Source organism: Idiotropiscis lumnitzeri, chromosome 18 (assembly GCF_059441095.1).
Source record: "Idiotropiscis lumnitzeri isolate Australia: NSW breed Sydney's pygmy pipehorse chromosome 18, RoL_Ilum_1.0, whole genome shotgun sequence".
Taxonomy (NCBI): domain Eukaryota; kingdom Metazoa; phylum Chordata; class Actinopteri; order Syngnathiformes; family Syngnathidae; genus Idiotropiscis; species Idiotropiscis lumnitzeri.
The window spans coordinates 9,078,420-9,099,574 of NC_142408.1; the positions used below are offsets into that span (position 1 = coordinate 9,078,420).

General features: G+C 41.3%; 2 protein-coding genes across 3 annotated transcripts in view; both read right to left on the reverse strand.

The window, feature by feature from the left end:
* The window catches only part of cntfr (ciliary neurotrophic factor receptor), a 167,008-nt gene extending 154,364 nt beyond the window's left edge, over positions 1-12,644 (reverse strand). For both annotated transcript variants that reach the window (XM_088280522.1, XM_088280523.1), the window contains exon 1: positions 12,422-12,644. The gene's annotated coding sequence lies outside the window, so the exon portion shown is untranslated. The remainder of the gene's footprint in view (positions 1-12,421) is intronic.
* A 5,906-nt stretch (positions 12,645-18,550) lies between these two features.
* The window catches only part of LOC148319415 (uncharacterized), a 113,521-nt gene continuing 110,916 nt past the window's right edge, over positions 18,551-21,155 (reverse strand). The window contains exon 7 of the mRNA XM_088280669.1: positions 18,551-18,633. The gene's annotated coding sequence lies outside the window, so the exon portion shown is untranslated. The remainder of the gene's footprint in view (positions 18,634-21,155) is intronic.

The following is a 21,155-nucleotide window of genomic DNA, read 5'->3' on the forward strand; positions in this document are numbered from 1 at the left end:
TTTAATTTATATAATTTCAAGATTTTACTCAAGTTAATATCGGTTCCAAGCATCGTAAAAAAAAATATATAATTGAAGAACATGATTAATTGCGATTAATTAGTTTATAAAATGTAATCGCTTGACAGTACGCCTCCAGAAACATCACCACACAAATTGGGTGCATGGCGAGGAAAGTCCGTGGAAAGCCCTTCAACAAAACTTCAACAAATCAGGCATCTCTGACACGATTAGCTTCCTCTCATCTTTCTTTCCCACCCTTGCACACACAAATGTGGAAGCAATTCAATATTTGCCAGGCTCGGAGGGAAGCAATATGTGGGACCATAAAATGTCCATGACCAATAATATATTAAGAATGTGTTGGGAGGGAATCGACAAATTTTCCATGGGGTGAGAAAGCCGAATGTGCTCAAGGAAATTGACTGACGGTTCAACATGCCTTCACAATGATATCTAATCCGCTGATCACATGCGTGCACATACTAGCATACCATGTTTTTTTTTTTCTTCCGTCTCTCCCTCACAAGTACACGTGTGTAACTAACAAAACAATTGCTACCATGCTGAGTTTTGTCTATGCAACATTGTACGTCCGTCATGACCGACAGAAAATGACTTTTATTTGACAAACAAACAAAGTATCATGAAAGCGGGGGTGGGTTGAGACCCGTTGGTTGCGCACCACTGTGGGGAGTCACCGAGCAATCAGACGACAGATGGAGTAGTAAATGTTACATCTGGAGGGAGATATGGCAGAAGGCTAGTATGACTGCTGCCTCTGGGCGCTGAGCTGATGGGTCGATTGCATTTTAAATGTGGCCTCAACAAATATAATGAAGACTTGGGTGGAAGAAAAGCGCACTAGGCTTACATTTTCTCCCACGTTAAATTAAGATACGTTATTTAAGGTCAAATGCGAGTGACTGGCTACCTTGTCCAGGGTGTACCTCCACTTGCCCAAAATCAGGAGGGATATGCTTCGGTTCACCTACAACCCTACCGAGGCAAAGCGCTATAGGGGATGCTTGAATTGATACTGTTAAGCTCTTGCAATGATTCTCTGTAACATGTTTTAAAATGTGTAATAAGATAGAGAATATCCAATGGCTGCTCGTCAATACAGCCCCCCCCGATTGAACTTTATCACCTTGAATGTAGGCACGGGCGGACATTTGATTTTGTCAGTGTGATAACCACGGGCAAAAATATCGCGGCACACCGTATATTTTTTCTTGCTGCCTCCCTCCGTGCATGTGTAACTGCTCATCCCTCCCCTCTTTGCTGTATTTATAACACCGTATTTATAATGCATCCCCTTGCGAAAATTCCAGCCACCACAGAGAATATCACCACACATAAAGCCTCATAAAGAACAAGAAAACAAGATATCCAATAAAAGGATGCACACAATAACAAATTAAATGACAATGGACAGAACGTGGCAAGAGGCGTTGGGGTAATATATGTGATATAAAAGAATTAAAATACATATCCCGAATCAGAAGGGGGTGGGCCACGGTCCAACTTCGGTTTTGTCAGCGTTTGTATACTTATTGATCATACCACAGCGGGAATGCTACTCTGCACAAAGTTTCTATTATCATCCAGTGCGGAAAATATTTGTGCCAATTTGAAAACAAAAAAATAAAAAATAAATAAATAAAAAGTATATTGGAAACTGATTTCCACATGTACTCTACGTTGCTCGGTCCACACGCACACGTCAGGCAAAACCTTTGGAGTTCTTGGCACCTTTTCAAGATAAATTGTTACAAGCCTTGAGATTTTTCGGGGTGTTGACAGAGGCTTACTGGAGGGTGACAACGTTCACTCGGAGCGCTTGAGCATTGGTCCTGCTTAACATTCGACACACTGCAATCAGGGTCTCAGTAGACTCAGATAAAAGGAGATTTTAAAACCACTTCTGCACTGCCAAAAAACGACAACTATTGGAGCAATCAACTGTACTCATGTGCTCATCAATATTAAATTGCCCAAACTGTTCTCCTCTTTCAATTCAGTTTCCACTCTCGAGCCACGATATATAATTCTGAGATGTACGGAACCACATCGCGATCTGAGAGTGGGCCACGTTCATGTTGTACATGCGAGTCGAGTACGCAGCTCAAAGGGCGACTCGATGGGTGTCTCAACTGAATGTCTCCTGAGAGTTTATCAGAGGTGGGTCATGAGTGTGCAGCACAAAATAGAGAAAAAACATTTTTTTAACAAGAATATGTTTTATGCAGCCCCGCTCATCAGGACACGGCATTCAGATTAAATTTGCGTTTGTCGAATATGAGTGAGGCAGAAGAAATGCTTAATGTCCATAAAATCCAAATGGTGGTTATTACTTTGAAGTTTTCAGAGGTTAAAGTGGGTATAAAAAAATGTGAATTTTGGTGGCTATTGGTCATAGTTTTGTGACATGAAGCCAAGTTAAGCTTTTTCATATTCAACCGTCCCGTGCCGTCATCCCCCTCACACTATCACACGAGGAGTAAGTGCCTTTTACAGAAATAAAACATTTTAAAATCAAATCAATTTGAATTCAATCAATGTCCTTTTGGCCCGACAAAGGATAATGACAAGTTTGTATGCTTGCAGGCTCACACCACACACAAAACATCCATGACTTTCCATCCCACTTGTTCTTGTTAAGGTCACGGATGAGCTGGAGCTTATCCCAGCTAACCGACAGCCAAACGCACCTTCTTCCAATCGTATGCGTCAATATCAAATTGTTGTGCGATACACAGCACCAAAACCTTTTCATGCCAATTGTATTTTATCGTAATATAAATTGTTTATTACGACATACAATGTTTACAACGATTGGTTTTCTGTGTTGAGACACATTTATTATTAATAAATGGCTAATCCCCTGATGGACCCACGGCATGGTGACTCTGGGATTTGTGAAGTTTCCTATTAAAAAATGACATGCGGCGGGGTGACAGCTCACTGAAGATATTGTTGGAATGTCTAACCTTTTCAAATTGGACCTGGTGGGTCATTCCTGTCACGGTGATCCATCTCTCATAATTGTCCTGTTTATTTTCACTCAGTCTCCAGTCAATCGATTCCTTCCTTTATTTTTCTTTTAGCTAAATCTCCCAAGAAGATTGCCTGATCCCTTGACTGTTGCCTCTTTTACAACACAACACAGGAATATTGGCGTTAATATACATGCAAGTGGTTATAATGTCCTCAAACCCTATCGATAATTACGTGAAATATCCCGCTTCTGATTGGGTCCTCTTAGAAATCACACACACGGGTGACAAGCGTTTTCCCTTCCAAACACCTTCGACCCTCCTTCCTTCATGTCTGATGCCTTCTGTTTACCCCTTCCGCCAACCCCTGCAAGCAGTGACTACCATATAAAGGATGTTGTTAATATCATTAGACAGACTTCCTCTGAACCCCAGGGCCCGGCCCACTCCCTTTCAGCCATAATCAAGCGTGCAAAGTAACCATCAAAGGAGACATTGCTAATAAACTATCACAGTGGGCTGGAAAAAACACCCCCATACACTCCTGTGGAGAAACTGTCAGTTAAGTGTGGCAAAATAAATGTGTGCATGCTGAGAGGATAGGTAAGGGGGATGGCCTTGAGGGGGACGGGGGGGGGGGGGGGGTAGCCGGGGTTGGTGGAGTCAATTACCTCCCCAAAAATAACACTAATAAAGCATTGTTAAAAAAAAAAAAAAACCTTGACACCAATGCAAGAGAACTTCAGTAACTTTGTTCACATAAACAATTATGCGCTACAATTGCAATCAGGAGTTAACTAGCTTGTTATTCCTAGTTGTTTAAGAGTGCCTCGTTGTTGGCCGTGAGTGCGTGCATGTCACACAGTGGAGGACAAAAAGAAGGAGCGGGGGGGATTGTTTTTTTTTTTAAGTCTGACTTGACAGTTAACGTGTGGACTGGGTTGGCTGCTTTAGAGTGCCCTGTTGTCAGGGAATGGGAAAAGCTGAGATATACTGTAGGACAATCACCGGAGGCTTTAAGCAGATACATTACGCTTTTCGTAACAGTGTGTGGTGTAAAATATTTACAGTATTTCATGGACAGTGGCAATTGATTTCAGTGATCACATCACTGTTCTGGCTTTCTGCTGTTCCCTTTCACATAGCTGCCATTAGACCACACTTGCAAATTTGCATTCTGACCGAGGATTACAATTGTTTCTCAATCCAAACAAATTGGAGGTCAACCAGCATCTTAATCCACTTTGGGAGAAGCATTGTGATTTATTTAGGGGTTTTTTTGTGTGTTAATATGACCATGGCTGAGCTGCTATTGTCATGCTTTATCCCACTTCCCGCTGCGACCTAAACCTAAAGATCAGAATTAAATAGATGAAAAGCTCATCAACCATAATAAAAAAAAAAAAATCACTACAAACAATTTTTCAAAGGTAATGAGATGGACTGCTAGTAACATGGTGTGCCGTAGGTTTTTAGACAATATTAGAATTAAGCCCCCAACCCAGCTCAGCCCACCACAAAAAAAAAAAATAAAAATGATTAAAAAGCCTGAACTCATCTCGCCCTAGTGAACTAAATATTGTAATGTTCTCCAATTGATGAAAACCTAATGCATTATTAAAGTCATGAGCTCCAAACAGCATGTGAACATTTTCTACACACTGCTGCTGTTAAGTCAAGTCTACCAGTAGTGGTGTACTAACAAACTAAAACATGAAAGTAAATTAAAGTGGTCTTGTTTTAGCCTCCCCTGGCTGGCCATCTGTGAAAGCAGACTTGAATAAAAATGGGCAAACTAGAGAACAGTTGTTGTCGGATAAAGAGTGAAAGTCAAAATTTGTATTGGTATTTTCGAGAGCTTTTGGAGGAAAAAAAAAAAAAACAAAACTCGATATTTCACACAGGCATACTCACAGGTGTAAACTAGAACTGCAACATAACATCGCTTGGCAGAAAAGCAAACAGAATATGCTCAGTGTGGAAAATGAGGCCTCTGCATTCTTGCGGCTCCACTTCTAGCATATAATTCCCTCCTTTCCCTTTAGTAGATTTTCTGTGTGGAAGCAAGATAAGCGGATATGTCGATAAATGTCGTTCCATCGGACGACATCTATGGAATATAGTATGAGTGTCTAAGCGGGTAGGACTTTTTTGTCTCCTGTAGAGCTGGAAAAACACATCATGTGATATGGCGATATGCATCTAGAGTCTAGATGCATATCGCCATATCATTCTAGATTCTAGATTCTAGACAATAGCATATCGATATTATTGCGATATTTACATGTACTTAAGAAATTTGATTCTTATTATCGAATGAAAGTATTTTTTTTAATGCGGCAGAAAAATTAAGTAAGATTAGATAAGATTTTATGATTGGATTTTTTTTAGGATATGCATATTATTGGTCATTATCGGGATCTCAATATTTTTTTGATAAATTGTCTGCACAATGATCGTGATTTTGATGTTTTGTCGTTCAAGTCAACCACAATTGTCTGAACCGTTACGCTTCTCTTTCACAGTCCTATTATGCAAATCATGATGTTCTCATCAACCAACCAGACAAGACAAGCGACAATAACTTTGTATCCACTGTTGGCTTCGAGTCATTGCATTTTTGTCTTTCTCTCCCACTTAGGCTCCAATGTGTCTTTCAGTAAAATTGCGACCTGCTACATTGTTGAATCTCTTGCGCCTCTCAATCTCAATCGCCTCTGTAGTTGTCCTCGCCGTGACCCTCTGAAGTCGACTTTGTTTCTCTTTTCCTCTGTCTTTCTCAAGGACTCAGTGTCACATATGTTGATGTGAATGCCAACAGCCTCTCAGCCACTCCACTTGCGTGTTCAGTGTGTTCTCATCTTTCACCCGATCACTGTTCATGCCCCCTTTTCTCAGCTATACCTGTCCCCTTCTTTCTGACCCCTTGACCGCCACCTCTGCCTCCACCAAAGAAGTGACCCGCCACCGCTGCCACAGCTGATGCCTAACTTGTCGCACAGCTTTAGTAACTCAAGTCATTCTCTTCAATGCCTTTTGCCATTGCATACACAGAAAGGCAGTATGAAATAAAGAACTGCATATAGCAAAATAAATAAGAACTTTATGAGAATAATAATTCTCATTTTATATTTCCCGGTAGTTAAATAAGGAACTTGAATATTAGGAAAACTATTCGCACATGGTGCAGTGCGTTCCGACCAGGACCAAAGATGAATGCATGATGATAAATAAAACAGTGAGACCAGGTCACCATCTTTAAAGGTACACTATTTGGAGGTGTTCCAAATTAGGACTGTTTTGCCTTAGTTTGAATTGTGCTGTCTCCTGTGTATCGTTTACAGGATCTAATTAGCGTTTGCACGTATAGCAAAAAGTTCAGGGTATAGCCCGCCTTTTCTGTCGCTTCTCAACGTAGTGAGGATAACGATGTATGGATAATAGCTGGATGGCGATATAATGAATATTGTGACTGTATGCGAAATACGTAATCCAATCTGCATGGTAAATATCATTTAATGAATACATCAAGCAGATCATGTCTAAGTGGACAAAGATGTCAGCAGTAGGCAAACGTGAACCAAATTTGATGTATCAACACGGTCGCCAATTAAAAAAACAACTGTGACCACAAGATTTGCATGAAAAAAAAAAAAAAAAAAACAATTTCGTTGAATAGAAAAGCCACCTGACGCTGCTAGAAATTACTGTACATGCTCCAACGGAAACAATTAGCACTTCGTCTATAAAGTCTGAGATGTGAATTTCTTCAAAGACGCTAGTAATTGCAAGGGATAACTGAGTGGAACCTGAAAGTACTGTATAACAGTCTAATTTATGTCGTGTGAAAGCAATAAGACACCACGCGTAGCTTTCAGAGCTATTATACAATATATTTCCCTTTTTCACGGGAAAATATCAGTTCGATGGCTTCAACAGAGCATCTCAATTCATTTAGTGCATTGAAAAAGAGCGCCCGTCTCTGGTTATGAATGACACGACTGTTCCACAAACAAACAAACTACACGTGCACAATTGTTTCACTTTGAATTTGCCAAATAATGTCATCAATTCAGTGTACTAATCGGTAATGGTCCACATGCAAAGAGAAACGATTATGCATCTTCCTAATGAAAGTACACATGAAAAGGTTAGTCTTTGTCAATCAATGCATGGCGGGATTGATGGATGGCTAATGCCTTGCTTGCGTCATCATTTATTCCTGCGCTTTACTTCCCAACATACTCTCATGTAACCTGAAGGCACATTTACTCGGCTCTGGATCTTTCTCGGTTGCACTTCCATATTGTGTGCAGGCGTTTTGGAAAATAATTGCACATGATGAAGAAACGTTATAGTGAGTGGCGCGTGGAGGAGTTGGGGGAAAACTTATTCAAGGAAAAGGAAGTTTGCTGTATTCCCATTTCATCATCACTTATTTCCTTTGATCAGAACCTTGGACAAGTGCATGTAGATTTGCTCTCGCCCGTGTTGGAAGAATGTCACGTATACAGCCGAGCCAAGCGGATAGAACCACAAAAGTGACTGCGAGCGTTAGCATCAGCTGACAGACAAAAAAAGAAAGTGACAGAAAACGTATTTAGGGGTGACATGAGTTCTCAAATAATTAGAGTACCTCGATTAAAAATGTGTGAGGATATTTTTTCCGCCTCGGGCAACCTTTTCTTTGGTGTGCATGTTTGGGAAGACTGCCAAGCGAGCAGCAGCAATGATATGCATGACGATAATGCATGTCAAGCAATGTTGTGAGAAGGCCAACTCCAAAATTAAACTTTCCTAAGTACTGGAATACGGTGCTGGATATCAGCGGCTTGGCATGCTTTTATTTTGAAATTGTCCGTGGCTACCTGTGGTGGCGTGGCGGCTGACCTGACTTGTCTTATTGCCCGGAAGTCGGAGCCCACTTTAAGTTGCCATCATATACCCTTGTCACCAACATCAACAGGTCATCCTGAAATCATGTTCAATCCCTAATTATGAACGCTAGAAAAAAAATAATACCTTGTGTATTCATAATTGATCTTTAACCAAGCAAAAAAATAAATTTTATCTGAATACTTGATTATTCAACAGAATTTACAGTAGGTTATCCGAATACCAAAATATTCAAAAGCAGCAGCATAAATTAAGAGAAACAGCAGTGCCCTTGAAGATCATCTTTGAGAAATAATTTGCCGAGCTTTATAACGCAGACGTTTGAGAGATATTCGAAATACACTCCCTCAAACCACTCCCGATTCAAAAATAGATCGCAGTGATAATTCAACAGCGTTTGAGAGCCATTTCTCCCAGCTGAGGGTGAAGGGAGGAAACCACAGCACAATGCGCATCCCCGAAATGCAAGTGAGGCAGTTTAATTGGGGCCGAATCTGAACAAAATCATGTCATGTTTTGAAAGCCTTAGGTGCATTTAGATAAAAGCAAACAGCAAGTGGCGTATCAAACTAAAAGGAAAGAGAGAGGGGGCTGCAGAGAGGAAGTGTGGGAGCATACGTTTGCTGCTGCTCGGAGCGTTGCTTCAGACAAAAGATCTCACAATCACGTCATCGGACTTGGATAAGCACGTTCTCGCTATATTGTCATTCTATTTCTTTTTTTTTTTTTATTTCTTCCCTGTCACACGCGACTGCGTACTTCGCTCTACCTAGGTTTGTGTTTGATATAATGTGGTTTTGATTCTGAATAGGTCATCCTAAATAGTTAAAAAAGACTCAACTTGCATATTTCAAACTGAAAGATTTTAGCCAATTATCTCGTGTTCCTGCATTCGTTAACTGGAGCAGACACCCTGCAGAGAACATGCGCTATTTCTTTGACAATAACTGGGGAAAAAAAGACGACTCCAAAGGTCCTTTTTTAAGTTCAGCGCAAAATGCAGTCTAACTGTGAGCATAATTGTGTGCATCAAACTTTGAGTTTTCTTTCTTTGGGTAATTTCCTAGATCCGCAAAGTTGTGCTATTGTGCGCCGTCGTGGGTCTAACGCAGCCGATTCCCGGCCAATCTAAGCGGTCTCCTTATCCGTTTTTAATTATAGAGGTCCAAACGCAAACAGTGCTTGACATCATTGAAGCAGAAATTGAGCCTTTGGGGTGCGTGCATGAGATTTGCGAACGCGAAGCGGTGCGTTTGTACATGCAAACTGCAAGACCTCCCCTTGCGGATGATGTCGTCGGCCGCATGTGACGTGGGCAATTGGAGACTGCCTTTTACCCTCGATTGTGCATCTATGTATGACCCCCCCCCCACACACACACACACACACCCCAACTCACCCCAACTATAACTGTGAATTGATTTCTACAATGATTCAGAGGGACTGTCCCACATTGTTGTCATATTTATAAATGAAATGATATCCACCACCCATATGCGTGGACCTCAAAATCTATTTGCCTGTGTCTTATTTAAATCCACCAATCTCGTTGCACTACCTGTGCACACCGTTGACCTGATTTAAGGTAATTGAAAATCTTGTCTATTTTTGGTCACCAACTTGCCAGATGGGAGGCAGGGGTGATGTCAGCCATCGGGAATTCCCCAACGTATCGTCATCAGCGGATATCACACTAAGCAGAGGGTCACCAAACCATTGGTATAATTTGCAAAGAAGAATCCAATCAAAATCCTTTGTTTTCCTTTTCTTTTTAATAAGTCACTGTCATTTCTTTTTCCTCGAGGGTAATTTGCTTGCCCTGCCAACCCAGTCACAATGTCCCTGAAAGTACAGGACCAAACTCTGTTTTTATTTTATTTTTACACGTGTGCCATGTCTTGCCCTTTCTGGAATCAATTTCTTAAGTAAACACAAGTTAACTGCATCTATTTAAAAGAGGATGTACAGCTTTACCCCAGCCAATACAGCTTTTAATGTGTGTCTGAGCAAACATTGGCATGCAGGTATACAGACGTCTCTCTCTCTCTCTCTCTCTCTCTCTCTCTCTCTCTCTCTCTCTCTCTCTCTCTCTCTCTCTCTCTCTCTCTCTCTCTCTCTCTCTCTCTCTCTCTCTCTCTTCTCTCTCTCTCTCTCTCTCTCTCTCTCTCTCTCTCTCTCTCTCTCTCTCTCTCTCTCTCTCTCTCTCTCTCTCTCTCTCTCTCTCTCTCTCTCTCTCTCTCCTCTCTCTCTCTCTCTCTCTCTCTCTCTCTCTCTCTTCTCTCTCTCTCTCTCTCTCTCTCTCTCTCTCTCTCTCTCTCTCTCTCTCTCTCTCTCTCTCTCTCTCTCTCTCTCTCTCTCTCTCTCTCTCACTCTCACTCTCACTCTCACTCACTCACTCACTCACTCACTCACTCTCTCTCATTCACTCTCTCACTCACTCTCTCACTCTCTCACTCACTCACTCACTCTCTCACTCTCACTCACTCAGCCCTCTTCCCGTCTGGTGTTGCTTCCAGGCTAAAACCAAACCATGTGTGAGAGCTATCCTGTGCCTAAACTGTCCAATCAAAAATGACCAGATTATCTCGGGAGATTCTTGGCAGCCTCCGTGGTGAGTGTCCAAGTAGAGGTAAAACAATTGGTGCGATTGGATGGAGACAGATTTGTAAACTTTGCACTTCTTCTTACTTGAGCTCAGACTTGCAACAAGTATATGCAGCAATTCTCCAACGTGTTATCCAGCCATAACTGTCCTCACTGTAGTCTGGTTTACCTTCACAGCGTTTGCTTTGTTCATATCGTGCTTTATTCCTATTTCAACCACTTTCACTCTCACCCGGCCAAGATGCCTTCAACTCCCTCTGCCACTTGTTATTGGCCTTTTGTTTTTGTGTTTTTTGCACCCCCTCCTCTCACATCCCCCCACCAAACTCCCATGTCTCCCTCCAGACCCACCACCAACAAGGCATGAAAACGCTGCTCCATTAGGAGTGCCTGGGCTAAGCCTGGTCTGACACGTCCTGCTTTGATCAGCCGTGAGCTGGGCTAAACACCGCGCTAAACTCCCAGTCTAGTGAGGAGGAGGAGGAGGAGGAGGAGGAGGAGGGGGGTGGGTAGCGAGGGTGAGGGAAAGATGGGACTGCCAAGATTAAAGCAGTGAAAGGATATAGAGATGGAGAGACAATAAAAAAGGCAATACAAGTGCTGAACTGTTTCTCTCACTACTTTTGGTTTGCTCACACATTTTCTGCACGTTTTTAATTGCCGACTTTTGCCTCCACAACTTCTGGATGATGCATCATCAGCAAACAGCGCACCAATCTGATCAATTTTTAGAGCAACTTGTCTGTTCTGCGAGTTCAATAAATATTATCCTCACCCAATTATTCACACAGACCAGTCGAAAAAGAGTGCAAGTGCAACCGTGGCCGTCCAAATATGAGCCAAAGTCATTTTTAGACAATTAAATACTAAATCTGCAGCACCAGTAAAAGGACAAAAAATGCTCATCTTTTTCTCCCGAGGAGTGAAGAGAAAAGGGATTTCCGCTTAGTGCTAATCAATCAGGCCATAATAATGGCTCCCATGCCTAGCTGTCGACTGGAGGGGTCAAGGCATCCCGTGACCCAGCGCCCAGGGCCCAGGGGCCAAAGCCCCTCTCAGAATAGCACCCCAGGACACACTCCCCAGGCTAATTGTCCGAGCTAGTGTCAGCCTTTTCAATGCCCCCCCCCCCCCTCCACTTTCTCCTTCATTCCTCACTCTTCCCTCTCGCTTAACTCCGCTCCTCCTCACAACACTGCAATCCTCTCACTCTCTTTACAACTCCGGATTTTCTATGTCGACACATTGTATGCTGTTTTGGAGCTTACTAAAAGGAGATCTAGCAAACACGAGTTGGAGTGATGGGAGCCTGTCAAAGAGAGACTGAAGAAGTGAAGGAGGAAGAGTTGTCGACAGTGAGTCGGGACAGAGAGTTCAACAGAACCACAAGGAAGAGGACTACCTCTGAGCTTGCCCAAATCCTCCTCCGGGACATCAGTTGAACAGAGAACGGTGACAGGCATCAATTGGCAGATCAGCTTCTGTGTCTGGGAGTCTCAATCTTAGAACCAGCCTGACCACATCAATGCGTAAAACAACCACAAGGAGACAGGGAGAGGACACACACGCACACAGGAGGGCAAAAGAGTCCGGAGCAAACCCCAGTCCAGCTCGGTGCAATGGCATTCCTTTCATTCCAAGCGCACGCTGCTAATTAACAGCATTAGCTCCCACAGGCGGAGAGACAGATTGATGGAGATGTATCCCAGGGTTGCACCAGCTCCACATATTGAATGCCACGCTTGCGCTGCTTTCTTTCTTTCATTCTCACAATCCCATTCAAGCAAGTCTTTCCTACGCTCAGCCTCTGTCAAGTCCTGGTCGGACAGCACCGATAAGCACAGCAGTGAGTGTATACAGAAATCCAAATACTAATTAAAAATTCACATTTAGAAAAAAAAAAAAATCAATTGGCTACTCACTGGGAACCTCCTCTTTATTGCCTGCTTTTCCTGATCTGTCACTCCTTATCCTCTTCCTCCAGTGTAGCAACGGGTGTGTATTGTGTCAGTCCGATAGAGGAAAGTTGCCGTCTCCTTACGTGAGCATGTGTATGTGCGCTTGGGTGAAAGAGCGAGGCAACGTGTGCATCCGTCTCTGTGTCTTGCACTGCTCGGAGTGAGCGAGCTGAGGCTGTTTTAAACAGACTGCTATCCCCCATGTGACCAGCCCAGCCACAGGCAGGAATACATTACCCCACTCCCACCCCTCCGCACCCCCCTCAACTCCCCCCCCCCTCTCTCGCTGCTTTTACACAAATCATGTCCACAGTGCACCCCCTAGCCTCCACTCAGAGTAGTGTAGGGAGCAGCCCAAACACCTCCCATCTAGACCAGGAGTGGGCAACTTAAATGCTGGAGGGGGCCACAAATGTTCATCCATGCTACTAGGGGGAACACATAGCACGTATATGTATCTGTTCACCAGATGTATGACTAGAGCGTTATTTAAATATGTGCATCCATGCAAAATAGGTGCTCTTATTTATATATATATATATTTCTATTTATTTCTAAATACATTTATATATATTTCTATTTATTTCTTAATACATTTATATATATTTCTATTTATTTCTTAATACATTTATTTATATATATATATATATATATATATATATATATATATATATATATATATATATATAATTTAAGGGTTTGAAGCAACAACAAACCAACCACGTACTGTGACTTTGTTTCTAGTGCAAAGGGTTCTATTGCATAAAAATTAAAGGATGGCACAAAACTACAGAACAAGAAACCAATATCAAGTGCAATATTTTTTTAACATATTAAGCAAAAATATACATAATCATAATAATGATAATCATAATCATATGAATATTAGATAAATATTTTAGCATTTTTGAAGTATGTTCGTCTTGCATATCACTCCAAATCTACCCCAAAACTAACCCACTAAATATGGTATAAAACCGTCAAAAACCCATTAAATGGGTGACTAAGACATGTCTGCCATCTGGTGGTGAACGATGATATTTCAACTTAAAATCACAGTTTTTTTTCCCTAATTTAAAAAAAATATTTCTTTAATATTTAGGTTGTTTTTTTTCGGGTTGTTCTTCACATTTCCCCCAAATTTTCACGGACAACTTATATTGAATGTATCTCAGCATTATTTGATGAATTATTTATATTTTTTCTGCCAGTTGCTGATGTAGACGCGCACACACACTTTACGCTATAAAGACTCACGCATTTTTTTTTTTTACATTTAAAAGGATAGAGCAACACACACATACATGCACATATTCTAAAACAGCCTTATTGTGACAAAAAAAAAAAAAAAAGATTCCTAAGCACATACATGCGACAAACGTTTTCATTTTCTGCTGTGTTTTGGCGTCTTTACCACAGCAGTGGTGCACACCTGGAAGCGTTGACCTTTTCAGTAATGGAAACCTTTTAAAATTGACCTTCAGCTGCAGATCTGCCTCAGCTGCAATCCAGGTAGGACACGTTTAAGGAACAACAGCAAGGGAAAACAACACACAAGAGGCATCCGCTGCAATACCCACAGACAGGTACAGAAAATTTTCAAAAGGGTCACATGTATTTTTTTTTTTTTAATATGTCAGTCTCTGGTAAAGGGTAGGATTGCATTTTAAATTCCAGATTGTGGTTTGAGAAAATATTCGCCAGTAATTCATGTCTATCCAATAAAAAATAAATTAAAAAATACATCTCCCACACTCATGTTCACACCTAAGAACAATTTAGAGTTGTCAATTGACAGGATACGGATGTTCATTTAATGTGTGATGAATCCTGCTAAGAAAACAACACAAGCAGCGGACCCAGATTCCTCACAGGAAGGCCGGAATCCGTATTTGAACCCACAACTTCAGAGTCGAGAATGTGCAACCCATCGGCCACCGTGCAGACTGGATGGAAGGACAATAAGTGTAATTACAAAACCCAGTTAATTTGATTGAACCCATCGTTTGGTTATATTTCCCAAGACACGCGTAACGCCACTGCCATGGCAACCCTCGCACGACAACTGCTTGCGATAATAGCAAGACAAACGGGTGAAATGATTAGTTTGGACCTGCTCTTTGCTGATAAACACTTTACACGTGGTATTCAAAATGTCATTCACCTTAAGCCACTGCCAAGTGTCTTGAATTTACTCTGCCGCATTGTCTAGCAATGATAAGCATGACTACATTGTAAACAATGAGTTATAATGAAGAAGGTTGACATTCAGAAGCCAAATTCTTTTCACCAAATGCCACTCTAATCGGTTTATACTTCAAATTAAAAAAAGGATCATTTACATGATCAGACGGCACTGAGCAATGTCTTAGGGTCTATTGTTCAGGTACATTAAATGTAGAATTCAACAACGTGAATTGCAGATTTTGGCTGTTTTACAAATGGTAATAGTCTCATCACTTTGTATTTTGTGGTTGCCAAACTGCATCTCCGTGTTTGCACTTTCTTGACCGTTGCCAAGTCGATCCACCAATCGGTACCAAGGAAGGAGCCCGGCAGGATGACTGGATCCCAATAGCTCCATTCGTTAGGCACCATTGAGAAGAAGTCTCGTTTTGTCTTATGTGCTTGTTGGCAGTTATTTGATATGAGCTGTCAGTCACAACTACACTTTTCATTTGTATCGACCGCTCTCTTTCTCGTCCCAACTGCAGAAAAGTCGGATGTTTGAATTGTTTTTTCTGTTGCTCACACTGACAGACGGGATTCGTATGAGTATTTACCGTGCCACGGCATCAGTGAAGCATGGTGGTGGTAGTGGCCGCCATTGGAAATAGTTCCTGTTTATTTAGTGATGTAACTGCTGATAAAATAAATCCTTTCAGGCAATATCATCTGCTCGAATGCTTCCGAAATTTTAGGACAACTCTACAGAGTGCTGATGGACACTGACCCCAAAGAAATTATTGTGAAAGCAACCAAAGAGTTTTGTAAAGGCCTCAACACACCAATCCGACGTTGGCCATCAGAAAGTCGCTACACGGCGTCTGTTTGATATAGAGCGCCACGTCGGAAAGTCGGAGCCGTTGTTCGGCCGATTCACGCAGAATCGGGTTGGCTGTAGGATTAAATGAAAACCACGATTATCTGTACAAGAACAGGAAGTGACAAAAGCGGAAAAACGGTGAAAATTGAAGCTATGTCTCAAGAATTAAATGAACTTGAATGAAGTGATCAAGCTCATTCATGAAAAACCGCCATTACTGGACATTAGCGTCAAAGGCAACTCAATGACTATCACTACCGAAGGATGGAGGGATACTCCGTCTCACGCATGCACAGAAGGTCCAGAGTCGTTGGCGTCTCCGCCGGATTTTGCGGTGCGTTCTTCGGTCATTTTTCGGTTTGACGTGCCGACTTCTTGGACTAGATTGTTCTTGAATTTTTCACCCACAAGAAAATGATTAAACACAATGTTTTTTGTCCATCTGAAGATTCAGCGGTGGTGGGTTTCTCCACAATTGCATCATCCTGTTTGCCCGGCGTATGGTTAACACTGTTTATGTGACTTGTGCCGACAAAGAGTGTGCGACAAAATGAGATCCGACACATATTTGTATTTGGATTGTCTTGGGAAAGATGGCTGGAGATAGCGTGGCCGCCAAAGAAAGACTGAGCATAATAAATATGCATTGCTTATCAGCATGTCTTCGGGTTGGAGCTTTGTTCGGGCAGATAGAATCCCCTTCAATAGCAGACCGAGGATGAAACGGCAACAACACACATGCCTTTGGACCCGATGGCGCCCTATTCCCAGAATCAGCAACATCATCCGGCCCACAAGTCTTCATGAGCACCAAGCCAAATATTTACTTGCACTGATAAGGTGAACACAAAACTTCAATGCTTTCGAGGTAAGGTGTGTTTGTGCGGTGGATTATTTTCCATCTTCAAATTGAAGCTCTTTAGAATTAATATCGCTGGAGGCTTCGATGTCATAATGACAAATGTTTGTCTTCATCCTACCATCTGCGTTACGAATGGAGAAAAATTCAAGACATTTGCCGCTTTAGAATTTCATGCTCCGTGCGGAATAATTATAATCCAACTCCCTGCAAGCTTTCAATATACAAGACTTCCAAAATGTAACACATAAATAAGTGACCGGATGCTTATTTGAAGATCGACTTGTAAATGAGTGCAGACGAGTTCTACTTAGTGACTGTCGGTTATTCAAAAACAACTGCAACGGTTTACAAGCTTGCTTCCGTTTCAGAATGCCAACTGGCCCCCAAGAGACATTTCAATTAAACAAAGGTGCACATTGCTAGTTGGTTAGTTCACACCTGCTCAAATGAAGCACATCGTGGAACAGAACAACATTAGCGGTATGTACAAAATTCAGCTCAAGAGTACACAAAATACATGCAAAAAAAAAAAAAAAACATCATTCGTTGAGCATACTAGTCAGAATTTGCACATCCATTATTCATGTCTGCTACCCATTGTTAAACCAGTTACGGTTGAATCATTACGTCCAATTAAAAACACATTCCTCATATTCTTACTGCTGCCCAATACAAACTGAGATTGTCCCCGTTTTCATTCAAGTGAAACTGTGAAAGGTTCCCAGATTGTGAATTGGGTGCTCTTTTAAAAAATACATTATCTTGTACGTTTCCAAAAGTTATTCATGCATTCCCGGTGACTTGACATTTTCTTGTTCTAAGAGTAGATTTAAGGCACAAGCAGAGTACTGAATGTGGCTTTTGACTATCATTCAGGGAGCAATAATAAGAGTGGTTCAATCTGTTTAAGCCTGTTCCATTTTTCTATCTTGAAACTCCTCCATCCATTTTTGCACCTCAATGCATTTCCCCATTTCTCCCATTCCCCTCCCTCGATTTTGTTTGGCCTTTTAGTTTAGAAAAATGTTACTTTCAGAGCTGGGCAGTCCGTCCCGGGGGAGGAACGGTCCAGCTTTCCTAATTTTTTAACAATGGCTGGAGGTGGATTTTAGTCCGGCTCACGAATCGGCCCTCATGCGTGTGATGAACATTTACTCGCTAAATGGGCAAATGACAAAATACACCACTACCATCTGTTTGTCAATAAAAGAGTGGGGGGCAATACCGCAATCCCAATAACAACAACTGTGCGTACTTACTTGCACGGGGAACGTTGGTGGAGAAGAAGAAAGAAGAAGAATGTAACGAAGAAGAAGAAGAAGTAGATGAATAAAATAAATAAGCCGATTTGAATCGTAAATTAGCCAGCTAAAGACGTGTAAGTAAACATCTGCCGTTAGCATCACTCCGCAGCGCCGTCATGCATGGACAATTTATTTATTTATTTATTTTTTTGGGGGGGGCTCGGAAAGGGTCGGGGCTGACAATTTTTCTGAATAAGGCCGGCCGGTCAAGGCCAGAAGGGTACCGAGCTAACGGCCATAGGGCGGGGGACTGGTGTAAAGTGCCCAGCGCTGGTTATTTCCCCTTGTCTCGTCTTATTACCTCTCTTTCACACCTGACAGATGTTAAATATTTGCCACAGAGATTAATAGATACCAGGATTAATTGTATCGAGAGAGGTTCTTTTTTTTATTCTGCATGCTGATGATATCAGATGTTAATTAGCGCAGTTGAGCACAGAAACCATGCTAGGTAAATGTAGTCAATTCAGCACTTAATGTCATCACTGTGTCCTTAAAAAGCTAAAAGTTGAATATTCTTGAGATCACTTAGTTGAGTGTCGACCCGCATAAGTAACCGACTGGATACGGTCTTAATAACCCCACTGAGCCGCGCTCATTAGGGCTTGCCTGTTTAAAGGAGACTGTGTCTTTGAGACTTTGGCTTTAATATCATGGAACTTTGGACTGAAGATCTGCAGACACTAGATGTGATTAAATATAACTGACCAATATAAAATATGGATGTCTTTTCTTTTTTTTCATATAATTCTCCATTTACTAAAAGTAAGCCAGTCTTTCTTGTAATGTAAAAAAAAAAAAAAGCCAAATCAAATTCTTTCAAAAAGTATACCTGTTTCCTATACAAAGCAACTCACCTCTACCCGCCTTGCCTTTGCTTTGGTTTTCCACTTGAACATTCAACTGCCGCAGTTGTAGCCAAACAGGAATAGGATGCGGATGAGTCGAAACCAACATATGAAGCCTGTAACAGAATTAAAGTCTTCGCTATTTACTTCTGACCATGCAGTTAAGGTTATGAAGAATTCTTATCTGTGTTTGACTGTGGATTGCAAACTGTAGGTTACATTTGTCACCTGTTCAGCTGCTATTATTACTGCCTTGTCTTATAATCTGAAGTGTTTGTGATAAATAAATAAATAAAACAACATGAAAATTAAACAGAAGAACAAAAGAAATTCTTGGTTCTGAGTTCTTCCTCATCCATTTTCTTTCTTTCTCATTTTGACGCCTTACTTCAGATTCACCATCCTGACTCAATGTCCCTTTTATGCCTCATTTCGTCCAAATCTTCACTCAGCTGTTCTTTACTTTTCTCACTCATGAGCGAGTCGACATCGTCGGTATACTTTGTGAATTTATTTGACTGTATGTTGATGGTGTGTGAGGTTGACTTGTTTTCGATTATCCTTCAGGCACCAGCATGTTGACCCATCCTCTTTTGTACAGCGATGACAAACTTTAGTTTTCATTCGATATGGTCCACATCCTTTGTCAGTCTGTCATTCTGATAGATCCCCGAGTTGTTCCGGTGAATTGAATTCCCCGCACTTCCTTTCAGAAACCATTTAGACTCCATTTGTTCTGAGCTTAGGTTTTTGCTTTTTCTTCTTGTTAGCTTCTCAACCAGCGACCTCATCTAAGACTTTGATCTGGGGGAAATGTAACAAGCTGTTCGCCACAGTAAGCAGATGACTTATTTGGGAGGACACTGAGGACAGCGACGATGTGGACTGATGTAGCAAAATGAAATGAAAGCTGGGGATTTCGTTTCGTGCTAACACACAACAGCAAGGCAGATTTATTTATATATGACCTTTCCAGACATGTCATCTTCTCGATCATTTCATCTTAGTTTAGTGTATAGTCAGCATCTCACTTATTAAAAGTGTCTTTAATCACTTTCCATAAGGAATAAATAAATAAATAAAATAGTTCTCGAGACACTTATACATTACAAAAGAAGAGCTGATAGTCTGCCAGCAATCCAGCGGTGCCATGGGCTTCCCAATAAAGTGAAGGACTATCCTGTGAGACAAACACTTGATGTGACACTGCTGGGCTTTTTGGCAGCACATCAGACACCCCGCAGTGTCTTTTAAATTAGAAAGACACAAACAGGTCGCACAGTAAAAACAACAACGCTCCAACTTCAACTAGAGGGATGGAGTCTTTTGGACGGATGATGAGGAAGAAATGCTGAAAATGTGCTGATATTGTAATGTGGATATAAACGGCTCAGTTAGCTAAATACGAATTAAAAAAAAAAAAAAGTTTATTTTTATTGATGCTACTATTGGGCATTCAAAAGAACGTTGATACTGCTGGGTAAACTGCAATAATGCTATCAGAACTAGAAAAAATGGTCATGTCCGTGTAGTGGAGAGGGACACAGTCTTTTTTCTTGACAGTTTTTGCCAATTCCGTATTCAAAGTATGAAGTAGAAGTCTGTGATGATAAAGCATAAAGGGATCTGTAGAGTACTACCAGCTGCACTTGAAGTCAATTGTTTGAGCACACAGAGGAATTTTCACCCCGCTTCTTTCATTGCTAAATTTCCTGTGCGCCTTGTAAACCAGTAGATACATCAAAGAGAATAAAAAAGCCCATCATGAGACATGATGCTCTCTAATAATCCTGACAGAGACGTGACAACATGTTTAGCAGACGCGTCCATAAAATGACAACATTGAGGAGCTATTGTCTCATTGCACCAAAAATATTTCTATCTCCTCCCTCCTGGATGGAATTTCTGGAGGGAGGCGCTAGCGTGTATACATTCCGGTATTCGTCAGCGAAACGCGAGTTTGGAAGTGACTTGCCACTGACACGGTTAGTGACGATTCCAGTGACGAAATGAAAACGGCGATTCCTGTCATCCATCAGCATATCCCGGCATCTATCAATGATGGGATGACAGACTTCTATCAGTGCTGCCGGAATACCCAACTCAGATTATTATTATTACTAAATAAAATATTGACTGTTTTTCCAAACCTTTCATTTTGTTTTTACCAAAGTAATCATTATTTGGACTTAAAAAAAAGTTTTTTACGGCAACTTTTTTTTCGTGGCCCATCCACTTTAAATACTGAATAGGTTTTCATCAATGAGAAACATCAAAGCTGAAGACAAATTAGGAATAAAATGAGTCCAGTGCATGTTTCCTGCCGCGTGCTGTTTGTCAGCTTCAATCATCTCAAACATCTTAGTAATCTTTTTTGCAATTAGAATTTCAATAAGAAATGGGAAAATCTCATCCATAGGCACAGAGTAGCGAGAGCGAGAGAGACAGAGAGAAAGGTAAATATATGACGTGAAAATGAACCTAACAGGGAATAAAGTGTGCAGATGCTGTGGGAATCCCGTTGGCATGTCCATGTTCCAAGCATATGCAATTCCCATGAGCATAGTAATGCCGGGCAAATATGGGTACATTGATTTCACTCATGAAATAATTGGATAAAAATGATAGCATTAGCATA